At 44.4% G+C, this 19,143-nt stretch overlaps 1 long non-coding RNA gene across 1 annotated transcript in view; it reads right to left on the minus strand.

Annotated features, from left to right (window-relative positions):
- The window catches only part of LOC138581977 (uncharacterized), a 1,316,379-nt gene extending 1,297,730 nt beyond the window's left edge, over window positions 1–18,649 (minus strand). The window contains exon 1 of the long non-coding RNA XR_011304915.1: window positions 17,912–18,649. This is a non-coding gene — a long non-coding RNA (uncharacterized lncRNA). The remainder of the gene's footprint in view (window positions 1–17,911) is intronic.
- Between the last annotated feature and the right edge of the window lie 494 nt (window positions 18,650–19,143).

A 19,143-nucleotide genomic window follows, 5' to 3' on the forward strand; every position in this document is an offset into this window, starting at 1 on the left:
AACCCAGAGTCCGCCCAGTAAGCGTGACTGTGCGGTCTCGTCATGTGGGGTGCGTCTAATCGTGCCGTCTTTCACTGTGAGAGTTCTGGATCAACCAGAAACAAAGGCACTGTAAAGATAAGCACCGCAGATGCCCTCCCCTCCCCCGCCCCACACCCCAAACCCACAGCTCATCCACTAAAAGGCCTTTTTGTGGAGTTTAGCGCCTGCCTCCGAAACCTAAAACATACACAACCAAGAGCACTCGCCATCGCTCTTTAAAAAAGACAGCCTTTATTTCTCATCGGAATACACATATTGTGGCAATTTACCGGGATCAGAAAAGGCATGCATTAAAATCATTTGGGTGTGCATTTCACGGTGCGTGGCATTGTTTTGTATTCTAGAGCAAAGGCACAACCAGAATTACCGTCATCCGACTGTTATTCTTTCATATGGAATCCGACACCTTTTAGCACCTGCTAAGCCTTGGCGGAATCCATATGAATCCCTTTAAATGGGCCTCATTACGAGTGGGCGCAAAGGGATACCGGGCACGGGTAAGGACACCGTTGCCGGTAATCCCTTTGTGCCCTATTCCGAAGGCCCTTTACGGGTCCCGCTATGGGCGCCTGGTTTTACAAGGCGGCCTTAGCGGGAGCCGCAAAGGGACCAGGGAGCAAATAACGGTACAGCAAATGGCTTTTGCGGTACCGTTATTTGCTCCCTCCCCATTCCCATTGAGCCCTATCGGGGCTCAAATGGGAATGGGGATTGCCTTTTTCAATGCGGACTTACCGGTCCCGCAAAGGTCGGACTAGACCGGTAAGTCCCCATTGAACAATGTCGGAGTCGAAACCGGTTTTGGAGGCAGCTATGGCGCAAATAGCGCCATGGCTTCCTCCAAACTCGGAATGAGGCCCAATGACTCCCATTCTGAACAGATACCAGCAAGCCATGTACTAACCATTCGCAAAAAACCGTGACGTGTGGCACGTAAACATGGCTCCACGCAAGTTTCCTAATATGAAAAACAAAATGCGATTTGTGTTTTTCTCTTATGTAGGAGAAGAAGTTAGTTTCATAATCAATACATAAGGGATAGGCAGAATAAAGAATTACTGCTGTACTGTGAGAGTTATTGAGTAAGCAGTTTTAAAATAAAACATGTGACCTCAGTCAATGCTGAAAAGCTGTGCCACCTGATTTTCAATTGGCCCCCATATTTATTCCTCTTTTGTTAATCTCGGGAGGATAGTTCAGGGACAACACGCTCGCCATAGAAACAAGACAACGCCGAGCGACACAGGTTCGATCCCCAGTCCGTGCTTAGCGGTATTAAACACTTTATAAATAATTAATTATGATAATAATCTGTCAATTAGGGGGGTGCCGGCTTCTCTCATTGTGACATGCCGACCAGTGGAACAAGTCAATGGGGCTGGATTAAAGCCTCAGCTGTGTTTCACTTCGACGTATATATTGTTTTCATGAAATCTAAATGGCATATTAAACACGTGTTATACACAGAAAGAGAACGGCTTGGTTTACGGTTCAGAGAATATGGCTTGCTAGATTAAACACCCTAATTAGATATTAATATTCACATAAAGTTATAACAAGTACACTGTGGCTTAATTAGGACTGGTGAAATCCCATATAACAAAGCAATGGTCCCAAAAAAAAAGCAAGAATACACGTTTTTTTCAAACATTTGCTTGACTATATACAGTTGAACTTCGCCAAGTTAGCCAAGGGGCAAATATTGTCAGTGCTGAGTGGGAATATGAGCGGCTCGCAAGAGCAATTCCAACCTAGGGCTATCCAACTCAGGGCCTCGAGGGCCGGAATCCTGACAGGTTTTCAGGATATCTCTCACTAATATTCATGAGGAAACATTTGCACACATTTATAATCATTATATTTCCATTTATCTCAGGAAAATCAATGAAGGGTATCCTGAAAACCCAGCATGGATACGGCCATTGAGGCCTGGAGTTGGAGAACCTGAGGTGTTCCCAAGTGCTTGTGACATACACCAGCAGGGAAGAGGCCGACCCGGTCTGGGTTGCTGGAATCCCTCTGCCCAGACAACCAGAGAACACCCATCATTTGGAAAATGTCAGAGCTGTATGAATGAGGGTGACTTGTAGGGGATTTCTGTTATGATGTGGACACTGATGCCGTTCTCGAACAACGTGGGTTCGAGAGAGACGTCGGGGCCCGTAGAGGTTTGTGCCTCACGGGGAGCACACCCACCTGGGGGCTCTCCAAATACAGTTAAACATAAATCTTTGAGTCCTGTGATGTCTGTACCCCCACAACAATTGGCGACGAGGAGCGAGAGCGCCAGAAGAGGGTGGTCCGACACCCTTTCACAAGAGGTGCCAAACACAGAAAACACAACAGTAGAGCAACGCCAACGGGTTGAGCCACAAATATAGACAAGCCGCTCCCTAAGGCCAGGTACCCGTGAGAGACAATAAAGTGGTGGGCCGCAACAGGGATTACGAGAGAATTAAATGTGAGGAACTCACCGTGCAGCACACAGCATTTAGGCACGCATAACGCCTATTTCTGGAAAGATTAGAGAAAAGGACCTTAAATGTCCTAAATGTGCTGGCCTTTTTGTTTTTGAACACTGTTGTCAAGTGTCACCATGGCAACATAATACGGACATAGTGGGTATTTCCAGATCTTCACAACAGTGCTGTTGCAAGGATCAACGCTGGAATAAAAACGTTTGCCTTCACTGATTACTCCCTAGACAATAACTGAATAACCAAGTTTCAAAGAATTAGCAGACTATAAGATGTGTAAACAATAAACAAGCCTCACTACAACAGTTTCTAACGCAGTTAATATAAAATGGACATATCAAATGAGTAAAAGTGTACAGTGAATACGACAGTCAACAGCGGACAGGACAATGGAAAACACTCCTGCTCCCTGCCCATTCCTTGCAAATCCTGGAAGCCCCACCACTCCCTGGGAGCAATTGGTGGATACATTCCAAGTGTACCTAAGTGCAATTAGAGGAGTGAAATTCAATGATGACTTAAAAGAGGACATCTTGTTAAACTGCATAGGGGCTGAGGCACTTAGGATTTTCCAAACTCTTCCTGATCAAAACAAGATTGATTAGGGGTCTCCACTAGTGCTAGTAGCAATAGACGTTACGAATGTGCTCTCCATAAACTCTCCAGACATTTTGGAAACAAAACAAATGTGGTACTTGAGAGATATCATTTCTTCTCCCGGAAACAAAATAAGGAAAATCAGTTGATACCTACATCGCAGTTTTAAGGGGATTAATGGCTACATGCAGGTTCACAGGCGTCGCAGAAGAATATCTTAGAGATCAATTAGTGCTTCACACTGCTGACCCCCATATTCAAGAAAGATTATGGCAGGCAAAAGAACCCATGCTGGACCAAGCAGTAGAGATTGCCAGGACAATGGAATTAGGAGACAGATGCGTGAGAGCAGTACCAAACAAACAAGACACTACAGAAAACAAAAGATGCAGCAAAAGATGAGGATGGAGAAGAAGCTATAGTAGCGTTGATAAGGAAGATGTCCACGGTTACTGCCAAAATAAGACCCCCTGACAAACCCAGGAGAGAAAGAGATACATTTAATAGGATGCAAGGGAGATGCCACAAATGTGGTCAGGGCAGACACCTAAATAGTGACAGAGAATGCCCAGCATATGTGGCAGAATGCTTCAGGTGTGGAAACATTGGACATTTTCAGAAATGGCAGAGAAAGAGGAACAAAGGATTCAACGAGGAGAACATATGAGGGAAACAACAGCCCCATTAAAGCGCACGTTAGAGCCTTGGAAGAAATAGGGGGCCCAAGGAGTCCGTTATCTGTTTTGAACTCCAGAGAAGAACAAGAAGATATAAACATATTAACTATCACTCTCCAGGAGAAAGGAGCGGTTCATTGGTATGCATGTATATAAATAAGATACCCATGCAAGTGATGGTGGACACAGGTTCGCCGTACACAATAGTTGATTTCATGACATTTGTCAAAATGTTGGATGGGCGTTATGAAGAATTAAGGACAACCAATGTCAGGGCCTCAGGGTACGTAAGAGCCCCATCAACATTGTTGGCTTTAAATGGGCCCATCTCAATTTTGAAGGTAGAGAGACAGACTGCAAGTTTTACGTGGCAGAATATGGATCATCAGTAGTAGGTTGGTAAGAGAATGCAGCCCTCGAGTTAAAGATAGACCTAGGAGAGACGATTCCTATACTATGTGTATCAAATGATGAATATAATACTAATGAAGGCCTGCAAAGAGATTTTGTTTTGTATTCAATGAAAACATTGGGATGCTCAAGGGTTTCAAACATAGGATCATTCTGAAGAGAGGTGCCAAGCCAATCTCACAGAGCTTGAGAAACATCCAATTGGGAACAAGAGATGCTCTACAAAAGGAGTTGACGAAATTGTGTGAACAAAAGATTATTGAGCCCCTCGAGTGTTCTGAGTGGTTATCCCTAATAGTAATCATACGCAAGCCAGATAATTCCATAAGGATGTGTGTCGACCTTAGAGATCTCATTGCCAATATTTGGATTGACAGGCACCTTCTACCAAATATAGGGGAGATGCTAACAACCATGAAGCCTGCCAAATATTTTACTACATTTAACCTGTCATCGGCATAACATCAGTTGGTCCTGGATGAAAACTCAAGACATTTAACTTCATTTTTCACTCGGTTGGAAGCCTTCAGGTACAGGCGCATGCGTTTTGGCCCAGCATCTGATGCTGCAGTTTTCCAGAGACTGATGCAAAAACTATTTGGTGGCCTCAACGGTGTATATTATTTCCAGGACGATATTCTGATTGCAACCATGACGGAAGAGGAACAGAACGTCAAACTATTAGGAGTTCTGCAAGTTATACAAGAAAAGGGTCTCACGCATAAGATTGACAAATGTAAGATCAAATTGAGAGAGGTGACATATTTGGGACATATTATTAATTTTGGTAAAGTTGAAAAATAACCCAGAAAAGAGACTGCGCCCCAGGTTGCAAAGTGATTGATTTATTGCATATAAAGAGGTGCCCTTCCTGATGACACGTGTTTCAGCCTTTCTTTAGGCCTTTTTCAAATGCTTAATCGAAACAACAAAAGCATAGGATATTATAAAACATATTATAGAAAAGAAATCAAGAAGCACGCATAATAAATATCACCATTCTGCAGTAACAATATGTGAATGAACAGTAGTGTGAGAAAATAATGAATCGGAGCATATAAATGAAACAAATAATAAAGCTAGATAAAAAGGGGAGGGGTGTTGGGGAGGATGCAAGGGAGGGGAACAAGAGAAAAACAAAGATGATGTTTAGTTTGTTTGTTTTGTGCATGTTAAGTATCCATGTGAATGTTCCAGGAAATGATTAAGTGGTGCCACCTTGTTATCTTGTATGCCCCTTAGTACGTTATAAAGCGTCTCCGCTCATCATCGTTAGATCCCTTGAAAATGTGAATAGGTTGATTGTCACTTTATGTCTCAAAGCCATTCTGTATAAAAATGGTGATTATTCATTCCCTGACTTTTCATATTGGTTATAAGTATTTGGTTAGAGGTAACAGCCTTCTATCTGTGATTAGGTATATCACAAAACTTCTCAACCTAGTTCACATAAAGTACACGGGATTAGCCCTCTGCTTATGAAATACAATCACTTGTATCTATGGCTGTGCGCGCATATTTGCGCAGTGTTCCATCATCAATGTTAAGTTCAAGGTATCCGCCTTGATATTCCTATCAATATACACATCAGTTACATAACACGGGATTGGCCCTGTTCTTAAAAAGTGCACGCACTCATAATTATGGATGTGCGCCCATGTTCGCGCAGCGTTCTGTCAATACTTCACTTTGCAGAATGCTAATTCAAAGGCAATCCGCACATCACAGACGATCTCTTACTTTCCGACTGTGTTGAAGTGTAAAATCGCGTGGTTCCTTGACTCGAGGGGGCGCCAAATGGCATCCTCTCCCTGGTTATTGTGTGCAAAGGTCATCATGGCAACGAACTCGCAAGAGTCCATCCTCGATGTTTACTCCACTGTTGTCAGTGTATTAGTATGGCGGCCATACTTTGGGAAATAGCCCAATTGTGACAAATGCAGCCATTTTGGCTGTCTAGTATTGTCTTACTGTGGATAAGTACGGCATGTGATCAGGGATTCATAATATTGATACGAAAAAACTATTCCTTGGAGTTACTGAGATTCCAAGAATTTCGACTATTCAAATAATTTAAATTCTTATTTAGAACCAAATGTATTAAATAATTTTATAATTTAAGAAATGTGGAAAACCAGGTTTGGATTGTAAGCGCCTTACATTTGAGTAGTTGGAATATCTATGAGACCAAAATTAAGTAATCTATGTTATCCAATCATGAGCCTATCCCATAATTATGCATTGCAATTACTTGGGGAAAACCGAAATTGCAAATCTATCTTGTTATCTGTTAGCTTCCCCAACCAATTAGTAATGCTGGGTCGTACATGTTTGCAAATATTCAGATATATGCATAGAGAAACACGTTAAACATTCAAGGTATTGCTATTAGAGAAAAGACACCATTTAATTGTCTGTGTTCAGACCCAGGACTGTTGTGTTCAGTTTGCAAATTATTCTTGCCTCGGCTTGCCGTAATTTCTTTTCTTTATTAGCCCCTCTTTTTCCCAGTGTGATTCTCTTCAGGCCAATAAATCTTATACTGGCTTTATTGTCCATTTGGTGTTTTTCTTGCCAATGGCATGCAAGAGGTAATCTCAGGTCTTGGCTCCCAATCTTGGCTAGATGTTCTCGTACACGGGTCCTTAATTCTGCTGCCTATGTACACAAAGTTACAAACACATATGATACCATACATAACGTACTTAGTCTTACAGTGGATGGGTTGTGTTATTTTAAGGACCTTGTTATTCGTACTCATGAATGTATCCGTTTTAGTGAGTGCATACTTGCACATCGTGCAATCCCCACATTTTCTGAAACCATTAGTTGGTGATTTCAACCCATTTGATGCTTGCTCTGGAGCTGGATCTGGTAGATTAGGTGGACTCAATTTGTTTTTCAATGTTTCTGCTCATTTGAAGATGATCCTCAGGTTGTCGTCTACACGGTTTGCAATGTTCTCATCCAGCTTGAGGAGATACCAATGTTTGGATAGAATTCTGTTCAGAGTTCTATGATCACTACTGAATTTAGTAATGAACCCAACTGTTGTCTGTTCAGTCATTTCAATCTTTTGTGTTAGGGTTTGTTCCTGTGTAATAGCTAGACTCTTATCCAAAGCCTTTTCCACACATTTCTCTGAGTAGCATCTAGCTAAGAATCTTGACTTTAGTAGCTTACATTCCTTCTCAAAATTGTCCATTGTCTGGCAATTCCTTCTCGCTCAAATGAATTCCCCAGATGGTATATTGAGGATGGTTGGTCTGTAATGGCAGCTTTCTGCATGTAGGGTTGAATTAACTCTGTCGGTTTTCGATATGTGCAGGTTCTGAGTTGATTTTGCTCAACGTATATCATCAGATCTAAGAAATGGATGCTTTTCTCATCGCAGATACCTGTACATTTTATTCCCATGTTGTTTGATTGATCCTGTTTGTGAATTCTGTAAATTCCAGGTCTGTGCTTTTCCATATAACTAAGACGTCATCGATGTATCTCATCCATTGTACAAGTTCCTGGTGGTATGATTTATCCAAGTAGATAATAGTGTTTTCATATAAATCCATGAAAATGTTTGCTAGGGCCAGGGCGTATTTTGTGCCCATTGTAACGCCTTTCGTCTGTCTATAATAGCAGTTGTTAAAGTTGAAAATGTTGCTCTAAAAAGTTAGTTCCAGCATTTCTTTGATCATTTCAATCTGGTAATACATTGATGGTGATTCTTTCATAAATGTGTGGTCAATAGCTTTTATCGCTCATGTATGTTGGATGGATGTGTACAAAGCCCTTACATCAAGGCTTGCTAAATGGTAGTTGCTCCTCCATTCTATGTATCTTAGTTTCAGAATGACATCCGTTGAATCCTTTAGGTACGCTCGCAATTTGGTAGCCCTTGGTCTCAAAATATTATCCAGATATTGGGATATATTCTCAGTTGCCCAACCAATCCCACTCAGGATCGGTCGACTTTCCGGTATTGTATCATAGTCTTTATGGACCTTTGGTAGAAAATACATTATCCGTGTTACAGGTACTTTAATAAATAGAACACTTTTCGCATCATCCGTGAGGAGACCTTTTTGGTGGCAGTTATAGATTCGCTGTTCCAAGGTTTGTACTATTTGCTTGGTAGGGTTGAAAGGCAATGTTTCATAGCAGCCAGGGGTGTCCCGGTGTCTTCTGGCCATCTCCAGATAATCCTCCCTTTGCATGATGACAATATTCCCTCCCTTATCCGCTTCTTTTATCACTATGGAGCGGTCAGTTGCTAAATTATGGAGGGCTTCCTGTTCCTTGGTACTTAGAATCTGTATAGGTCTTTTTTGATGTCTCCTCTGATCCAACCGGTAAATGTCTTGTGATACTGCCTTACAGAATGTGTCAATAATATTATCTGGTGGTAATTGGGGTACAAACTTAGACGTTGATTTTTTTTTTTTTTTTTTTTGATAGCGTGTCTGGTTCAACATTGAGGTCTTGTAGTACCTGAGTAATGTCATAGTCCGCAGGTTCTGCAATGGATCTGAGTAGGTGAATCTCCTCTATTTCTTTGATACTGAGATCACTTGGCTGTGTCTTGGTCTGTTGGTGGTAGCCAGCTGGTGCTTTAGTAGCAGAAAACTTCTTAAGTTTTAGTTTGCGCACAAATTTGAATAGATAATGTGTATGTCCGTTTCGTTCTGCCTTGTAGTCGGTGCAAATGAGAGTCCCTTGTTCAGTAGTTTAGTTTCTGCCTCTGTTATCGTTCTACCGGATAGGTTTAAGATAAAATTAGGTCCTATTTGGTCCTGTTAAGTTCTTTTGCGCTCACTCTGGTGAACCTTTTGTTTGTACTTTCTTGTGATCCTTGATTTGTTGGATCTTGTAGCCTCCCTCCTTCCTCTCCTCCTGGTGTATTGGTTGTTCATCCTGTGTTCAACAGTAGTTGAAAACGGACCTGTTTGTGTTACATTTCTGTTGCCTTTCTTATACCGTTTGATTTGGTTCATGTAGCCAGAGGTTGTCTTCCCTGTAGTTGTTTCTTCTGTGCCAGTATTGTCTGTGGTTACAGTTTCTCCTTCTGAGTCCGCATCTGAACTAGCGGAGGAGGTATTCGGTGTACTTGATTTTGATCCAAATGTGATGCTTTGGTTGTACTTAGCCTGAAACGTGTACACCCTGTCCTCCTTGTAGTCTCTTTCATCTCTGTAGTGTTTCCTTAATTTTCTTAGTTTAACTTCATCCTGATAATTCTTCAAAATGTCACGCATAGTGTTATAATTCTTCTCTTTGGTTGTATCTTGAGAATTCTTATCCGCAATTTCCTTCTTAGTTTTATCAATCAATTCAATCGTTCTTTTATGTTTTCGCGTGGTGTGTTCTATCAGAAGCTCTAGTATTTTGTTAGAGCTACCATTGAGATTTTTCTCCCACATATCCGCCAAGTTATTATCTAGGTCGTTGTGAAAGTTAGGGAAGATCAAAATACGCAGTCCTCTGGGAATAAGTTCATTTTTGAAATAGTTCTCCAGGGATACTATTTCCCAGTATGTGTCTATTTCTTTTTTCGAGAATCTCTCCAATTTGAAAAACAGTGCTCTAAGGTCATCTTGTTTCTGTATAGGATTAAAAGAGGCATGTTTCATGTTGCCCTTTGGTGTGAACAAATTGGCTAGAGGCTACTCAGAGAAATGCGTGGAAAAGGCTTTGGATAAGAGTCTAGCTATTACGCAGGTACAAACCCTAACACAAAAGATTAAAGTGACTGAACAGACAACAGTTGGGTTCATTACTAAATTCAGCAGTAACCATAGAACTCTGAACAGAATTCTATCCAAACATTGGTATCTCCTCAAACTGGATGAGAACATTGCAAACCATGTAGACGACAAACCGAGGATCATCTTCAAATGAGCAGAAACATTGAAAAACAAATTGAGTCCATCTAATCTACCAGATACAGCCACAGAGCAAGCATCAAATTGGTTGAAATCACCAACTAATGGTTTCAGAAAATGTGGGGATTGCACGATGTGCAAGTATGCACACACTAAAACGGGTACATTCATGAGTACGAATAATAAGGTCCTCAAAATGACACAACCCATCAACTGTAAGACTAAGTACGTTATATATGGTATCATATGTGTTTTTAACTTTTTGTACATAGGCAGCACAATCAGAGAATTAAGGACCCGTGTACGGGAACATCTAGCCAAGATTGGGAGCCAAGACCCAAGATTACCTCTTGTATGCCATTGGCAAGAAAAACACCAAATGGACAATAAAGCCAATTTAAGATTTATTGGCCTGAAGAGAATCACACTGGGCAAAAGAGAGGGTAATAAAGAAAAGAAATTACGGCAAGCCGAGGCAAAAATAATTTGCAAACTGAACACAACAGTCCTCGGTCTGAACACAGAAAATGAAATAGTGTATTTTCTCTAATAGCAATACCTTGAATGTTTAACGTGTTTCTCTATGCATATATCTGAATATTTGCAAACATGTACGACCCAGCATTACTAATTGGTTGGGGAAGCTAACAGATAACAAGATAGATTTGCAATTTCGGTTTTCCCCCAGTAATTGCAACGCATAATTATGGGATAGGCTCATGATTGATTAACATAGATTACTTAATTTTGGTCTCATAGATATTCCAACTACTCAAATGTAAGGCGCTTACAATCCAAACCTGGTTTTCCACATTTCTTAAATTATAAAATGATTTAATACATTTGGTTCTAAATAAGAATTTAAATTATTTGAATAGTCTGAAATTCTTGGAATCTCAGTAACTCCAAGGAATAGTTTTTTATGTATCAATATTATGAATCCCTGATCACATGCCGTACTTATCCACAGTAAGACAATACTAGACAACCAAAATGGCCGCATTTGTCACAATTGGGGTATTTCCAAAAGTATGGCCACCATACTAATACACTGACAACAGTGGAGTAAACATTGAGTACGGACTCTTGCAAGTTCTTTGCCATGACGACCTTTGCACACAATAACCAGGGAGAGGACGCCATTTGGCACCCCCTCGAGTCAAGGAACCACACAATTTTACGCTTCAACACAGTCAGGAAGGTAAGAGACCGTCTGTGATGTGCGGATTGCCTTTGAATTAGCATTCTGCAAAGTGAAGTATTGGCAGAACGCTGTGCACATGCGCGCACAGCCATAATTATGAGTGCATGCACTTTTTAAGAACAGGGCCAATCCTGTGTTATGTAACTGGTGTGTATATTGATAGGAATAACAAGGCGGATACCTTGAACTTAACATTGATGATGGAACGATGCGCGAATATGCACGCACAGCCATAGATACAAGTGGTTGTATTTCATAAGCACAGGGCTAATCCTGAGTACGTTATGTGAACTAGGATGAGAAGTTTTGTGATATACCTAATCACAGATAAAAGGCTGTTACCTCTAACCAAATACTTTTAACCAATATGAAAAGTCAGGGAATGAATAATATTCGAATCACCATATTTATACAGAATGCCTTTGAGACATAGAGTGTCAATCAACCTATTCACTTTTTCAAGGGATCTAACAAGGATAATGATGAGCGGAGACTCTTTATAACGTATTAAGCGGCATACAAGATAACAAGGTAACATGGCACCACTTAATCATTTCCTGGAACATTCACATGGATACTCAACATGCACAAAACCAACAAACTAAACATTAGCTTTGATTTTCTCTTGTTCCCCTCCCTTGCATCCTCCCCAACGCCCCTCCCCTTTTTATCTGGCTTTATTATTTTGTTTTATTTATATACTTCTATTCATTATTTTCTCACACTACTGTTCATTCACATGTAGTTACTGCAGAATGGTGATATTAATTGTGCGTGCTTCTTGATTTCTTTTCTATAATATGTTTTGTAATATCCTATGCTTTTGTTGTTTCGATTAAGCAGCCCTGATTTGAAAAAGGACTAAAGAAAGGCCGAAACACATGTCATCAGGAAGGGCACCTCTTTATATGCAATAAATCAATCACTTTGCAAACTGGGGCGCAGTCTCTTTTCTGGGTTATTTTTCAACTTTACCTGTTTTTGTGGTCTCTTTTGGCTAAACCACAACCCAGCGATATGCGACCTACTGCACTAAACGGATTGGCTAAAAGGATACAGATACTAGAGAGTATAACATGTCGCCACGTTAGACCAGACCTAACTAGCCAACAACTTCTGAAACTATTATTAATTCTGAATGGATCAGTCCAAAGAGATATCTCGTGAAAACAATATCGAACATGAATGCTCCTTCAAATAAAGATCAATTGCGCAGCTTTCTGGGGCTAGCAGAGTACTATTCAAAGTTTGTGCCACATTTTACAGACAAAACACAGCACATGAAAGATCCCATGAAAAAGTCAGTGAGGTTAGTGTGGTCTGAAGTGTGTCGGGAAGAACTGGAAAACATCAAGAAGAGCATAAACCATGCACCAACACTAAGTATGTTCAACAGTACAGCCTGCAACATAATTACAGTTGATGCCAACAATATTGGTTTGGTGGAGTGTTGGAACAAGTCCAGGAAAATGGCACAGTACCAATTGCATTTGCTTTGCGTGTTCTGAAGGCAGCAGAACTTATTTACTCAACCATAGAAAAGGAAGCCCTTAGAATGAGATGGATTCTTGAATATATTAGAGGTCTAATATGGGGCCTCCCAATAATCCTCAAAACTGACCACAAGCCATTGATACATGTCTTAAATTCTAAGAATCTACATTTAGTGCCCCGTAGGATTTGCAGGTGGATTCTTGACATAATGCAATTTAATGTGAAGGTCGTGTACACGCCTGGTAAAGCTAATATTGATGCAGATTGTTTCGCTAGACTGCCTTGGAACAATAGAGAACAGAATGAAGATTGCGTTGACCAGAAGGATATGGAATGCATGAATGCACATATAGAACCAGGAATAATGAAAGAAGAATGGGCCCAAGCATCTGCAGAGGATATGGAGCAAGGTTTACTGCGCCAAGCGCTACAGGAAGGATGGTAAAAAGTTGACCATACCCTGAAAGAATATGCACAAATTAAGAACGAGATAGCAGAGGATGTTGTGTGCGTGTTCAGGCGGAGTTGTATAATCTCACCTCTTACATTAAGGGAAAAATCATGGATTTGGAACATGAAGGTCATCTTGGAAGGAATCTTATGAAAAAAAGAGTGTGGAGTGTGGGTTTGGTGGAAAGGGATGTGGAACCAAATTGAAGAGTTGATAAAGAATTGCCGTGCGTGTACAGTAAGTGACAAGAGCAAGAAATTGATTGTTACACCATTACAACCTGTCTATGTTCCAAACATGGTGTGAAAAAAACTGCCTATAGACATAACAGGCCCTTTCAAGACATTGAATGCCCAAAAGGTATATATAGTCGTGTTGTTGGATTATACCTCAAAGTGGGTTGAATGGGGAGTAATGGAGGGCACGATTAGGACAGGAAAGATTGTGAGATTTTCAGAAAACGTATTCAGTAGTGAAGGAGATCCACAAGAAATAATATCTGACAATGGGGCTCAATTCATGTCAAGGGAGATGCAAGCGTCTTTTAAAAGATAGAACCATTGAACACTGAGTTACCTAACTTTACCATCCCATGGCCAATGGATTAGTGGAGCGTATGAATGGGTTTGTGAAGCGTATAGTACAAATGTCCGTGGCCAACTTGTTACCATGGAGAGATACACTCAAGGAAGCATTAAATGCATATAGAATTACTCCTCATTCTGCAATGGAAGAAGAACCGTTTATCATGATGAGAGGGAAAGTAGCGTTTAACAGGTTGAGGCAACCACGCTTACCATCAAAGAACTGTAGGAGAATAGACATTGAGGATATTAGAAGGAGGGTGAGGAGAAAGAGAGGAAGTACAAAGACTATTGTGAACATACCAAACATGTGAGTAAAAGTGAGTTTCAGGAAGGAGATTGGGTGCGTGTAAGAGAACCCAGGAAGACTTTGAAAGGTTTGTCCAGATTCAGAGAGCCACAGATCTGATGAGAGCTTCAAAGAAGTCAGTGTTTCGGGTGTATGGAAAAAGGTGGTCATGTGATGATGTTGAGTTTTCCGGAGATCTGAGCAGACCGAGTGAGTTGACAAGTGTTGGAGAAAGTCAAGAGAGGATTCGCAATCAAGGACTACTCCACATATACTGCAATTGAGAGGGGTGGGGATCCGACTATGTTTATTACTAATGTACCTCTCACTAACTTACTTGTCAAATGCACTCTACCGAGAAACAGGAGAGTTGTTGGAAATTGTACATTATTCAATCTTTGTCAAAAGGTTGCTGTTGAAGTCTCAAGAAGGACTCTGTTTATCGCGAATTATTTCCTTTTATGATAATATGTTCATCTCTGTTTGTTTCCCTTGTTCCTTCCACGTTTCCTTTCCCTGTTCAACCATGGAGGGGAGATGTTATGATGTAGACTCTGACTCTGTTCTCAAATGACATGGGTTTGAGAACACTATCAGAGCCAGTAGAAGTTTGTGCCTCACTGGGAGCACACCCAACTGGGGGCTCTCGAAATAAATCGAGTTAAATATAAATCTTTGAGTCCTGTGACGTCTGTACCCCACAACAATTGTCTTACCTTGAAATACCTTGGAATGATGTCATTATTCCTGGCCATTGGACTGTGTGATTGGCTGCCTGCCAGAAACTTTCCTTCCCATTACAAGTAGCCCACTCTTGAACTAGCAGTTGGCCAATCCTTGTCCACAAAGGCAGGGATATTAGTCTAGACCAGGGCAAGTAATTTAAGAGACAAAACCCTGACTTGCTGAAACTCCAATTGAAGTCCATCTAACTGGCTGATACTGTCTTTTCTATTAGAGCCCTCCTGACCACCAAACGTTTCTTACTTGCTCTTGGCAAGACGTCTTCTGGTTTTGAGACTTTCCATCGGAATCCTTCTCAGGACCGGTGAGCGTGGGACTCTTAGCAGTGCCTGAGAGCATCTCTCGCCATGGATGTTGTTTAAAGGGTGCTATACCCACATGTGATGCTGACAGTATGGCCAGAAAAGGCCTGTTGTCTGGGTGCCGTCTAACAGGTGGTCTAACCGGTTGTGATCTAGTGGTACGTAGTGCCTAAAAGACAAATGTGTGCATCACTCCTCTTCTCATAATGCATGTCACATGGATTGAGAACCCTGAGTGCCATGCGGAGACCCCCGCAGCCCTGTGGAGGGCATGTGGCCTGTCTTCGTATTTGTCACCTTTTCCTTGGACCCTCGGCTGAGCAGTATCATGAAGGCCCTGAGAATGCATACGCGAAACATGCCTTTTCCATGCACTCTAGATGATAACCCCTTAGGCTCTGGATCCTGAAAGCCAGTTGTAGAAGTAGTGAAACTGTGGTATCGGCAGGGGGGAGGGTAGGGGGAAGCATCGTGTGACATGTGACAATACTTTGCAGCCGGGCATGTCACTAGTCTATGTTAGTAACCAAGGCTCTTGTTACAACTTTACACTAGCACAGGGACATGAATTGACAAATCCTCTGCATAGAATGGTGAATATGGTCCTAAAAAGTAGAGGAAAGGTCAACAGAAAAAAATGAATGTAGTGGGACACTGTTCCGTACCGTTCCCGCTCACTTCGATCACTTCTGAATACTCCATGGCAAAACCTGGGCTGCCTTCAGGGTTCTTAGTTTCCCCATTTCCTAGAGACCTTAGACTATGTAGCCTGTTTAGGGGGGCTCTTCACAGCTGTTGTGTGAGAGATTGGCAGGAGCAATCCATACCTTTATTTGTAGTCTAAGGACATATTTGATGTTGTGTTAATCTCAGCTATTTGCCTGCCTTTTGATTGTCTGTAGTTTTGCTAAAGTGTAATGTGCGGCATATTGTGTCAATGCATTGTTATATATCTATGTCCCATGATGTAAAGTGAGCATTCCTGGAGAACTCAGCCTTGGTGAACCAGGTGGCTCTTCAGAAGCCTTGGACCACAACTTCCGTGCGCCCTTTCAAGGATAGACAACAGTGATGGTTTATGGGAGTCGTAGGCCAACACTTCCAGCAAGCCACAAGTTGCAGACCCCTGGCCTACGCATATGTTGTGGATGGGGGAGCTTATGGCGACCCTAATGGACCTCCTGGAGCTTACACAACAGCTCCTGGTCTCACACCCACTGTTTTCTCTGGCATCATGCATAGCAAGTATGCATATTTGCTATGCATCCTAGTATGCATAGCAAGTATGTATAATTGCTATGCATACTTGCAACGCTGGGTGCTATGCATGAATAGCACCTAGGATGCATACCTTCATTGTAATCCACCTTGCCTGCCTGGTTATCAGCTCCCACGTCTGCTTGCTATGATATCCATGCCGCCTGCTGGGATGTCTGCCATGCCTGCTCAGGTATCTCTCCTGCCTATCTGGATATGCCTGCTGCCTGCTCACATCTGCTTGCTCGTGGATTTCGGGTGCCTGTCTGGGCCTCCTTTACCAGCTCCTCCTGCCTGTTCAGGTGTCACACTGATATCATCAGGTTAGAACCCGCCCCCCCGCCCGCCTCGCACATGCCCTGGGCATGCTCAAGGATGTGTGCTGCCTGCTTGGATATAGCCCCTGCCTGCTCACGTATCAGCCAGCGTGCCTGCTATACACTCCCAGTATTCCTTCGGACTGCTTGGGTTTCCTTGCAGGCCTCAGGCTTATGCCTGCTACTTGATGTGCCATCACTCCTTCTGGAGTAGGCCTGCTCAGGTATGCGTGCTGCAGCCTCTGGTACCCCTCCAGCCTGCTGGGCTACTTCACCTGCTTGTCTAGGTCCCCTACTGATTGCTGCAGTGTCGCCTATGCCCGCTTGGTTGTCTTTGCTCAGGTATCCTAGCGGCTATTCAAGTGTACGCCCCCATAAACGCCCAGGCAGAGCTATATGCCTGCCTGCGCGGATATAGCCCCTGCTCCTACAGGCAAGTCTTCTATCTGCTTGGGTACTCCCTCTGCCTGCTCAGGCTCTGTCCTGTTTGGGCATAAGCCCTGGCACGGATATGCCCCCTACTCCTACAGGCAAGTCTTCTATCTGCTTGGGTATTCCCTCTGCCTGCTCAGGCTCTTCCCCCGTGTGGACGCAAGCCCTGTATTCTTGGCTCCCCTGCTGAGTTTCCCTGCTGCCTGCTCGGGTTTCCCTGGTGCCTGCTTGGGTATCCCCCTTGTATATTCTGATCCGTCGCCTGCCTGATCGGGCACCCCCCTGCTAGCGGTTCCGGGTTTCTCTCTCTAGCTCAGTCCCTGGGTGCTTCTCGGGCGTTCTTGCTGTTTCCTCAGGTATCCCAGGGCCCTGGTCAGTTACCCCCCACCCGCCCCGCCCCGCCAAGCCACCCCCCCCCCTAGCCCCGCATCCCCCACCCAACCCATTCCTGCTACTCCCTGCTGAGCAGCCTGCCTGCAGCTTAAAGCTAACCCGCTTGCCTCCTCTGACAAAACAGTTGTGAGCAGAGCGCAGGCATGCCGCACTCATGTGCCATTCGGCGGCGGCCGCTCGGGCGCAGACGGGAGAGGCGCCGCATATCACACCCAGTGCCTCGCCCCGTGCCCCCACCCCGTCCAGGCGCACTGAGCAGATGCACCTGAGCGCAGAGCGGCTGCCGCTGCAGAGCTTACACGGGACCAGCTACCCCCCACCCCACCCCCCTTCCACCAAACGCAGAGGAACTGCAGCTTACCTGGGCTGGGGGGCCTGGGGTCGGCGCCTGCTCCCGTGCCAGTATCCGCGCCTCCTGCGGTTGCTGCACCCCTGTGCCAGCAGCCCCGAGCCTATGACCCCAGTTGTGGCTGCTCCCCTGTCAACAGCTGTTCCGTCTTCATGCACATCCACTAATTGCGGCACCTCCTGTGCGTGCTCCTTGCACCCAAAGCCTCATCACGAATGTATCACCCTCCACCTCTTGCGGTAGCTCCCGTGCGTGCTCCCGTGCGTGCTCCGTGCACCTAAAGCCTCATCACCCGCGCATCTCCCTCCGGCTCCTGCGGTAGCTCCCGTGCGTGCTCCGTGCACCTAAAGCTTCATCACCCGTGCATCACCCTCCGGCTCCTGCGGTAGCTCCCGTGCGCGCTCCGTGCACCTAAAGCTTCATCACCCGCGCATCACTCTCCGGGTGTTGCTGTAGCTCCTGTGCGTGCTCCGTGCACCCAAAGCCTCATCACCCTTCGGTTGTTTAGCACCCGTGCGTCACGTGCTCCGTGCACACTCGGCTCATCACCCGCGTATCACCCTTCGGCTCCTGCGCCGCCTCCCTCTCCGGGTCGCCTTTGTTTACAGCGCTGGCTGCGGCAGGGAGGGGAGCGGGGGACAGGCCCGAGGAGCTGGGCACGGATCTGCCGCTGCAGGAACAGAGGTGGAAGCGAGCTGCGTGCACACGGCGAGTGCCTGTGGACGCAGGAGGCAGGGCTTCCCCGACAGGCAGCAGCGGGGTCGGGTGAGGGTACAGCCAGGTGCATGCAGGAGCCAGGAAGGGGCAGGCACCGGCGGGGAGGGGGCAGTTACATTCACTGCCCATCTGCAGGTGAGGGCGAGGGATGGGCTCAGTCACTGTCCGGGTTCCTGCCCCTCTGCGGAAGGGGGAAGGGACAGGTGCTTTCCCTGCCATTCTGCAGGCGATTGCAAAGGGCAGGAACACTCACTGCCCCTCTGCCCCTCTATAGGCCGGAGGTGGGGCAGTTATTTAGCGCCTCTCTGAGGCAGGGGGCTAAGCGCCGGGGCGTTCACCTCCTCTCCGCAGGGCAGGACACACGCTCACACACTGCCCTTCTGTAGGAGCGCAAGGGGCAGGTGCATTCACTGCCCCTCTGCAAGAGAGGGCAAGAGGCAGGCACATTCATTGCCCCTCTCAAAGAGTGGGCAAGGGGCAGGCACAATCACTGCCCCTCTGCAAGAGAGGGCAAGAGGAAGTCCCAT

The sequence above is a fragment of the Ambystoma mexicanum genome, chromosome 3q, assembly GCF_040938575.1.
Source record: "Ambystoma mexicanum isolate Mex_15411 chromosome 3q, UKY_AmexF1_1, whole genome shotgun sequence".
NCBI classification, from domain to species: Eukaryota; Metazoa; Chordata; class Amphibia; order Caudata; family Ambystomatidae; genus Ambystoma; species Ambystoma mexicanum.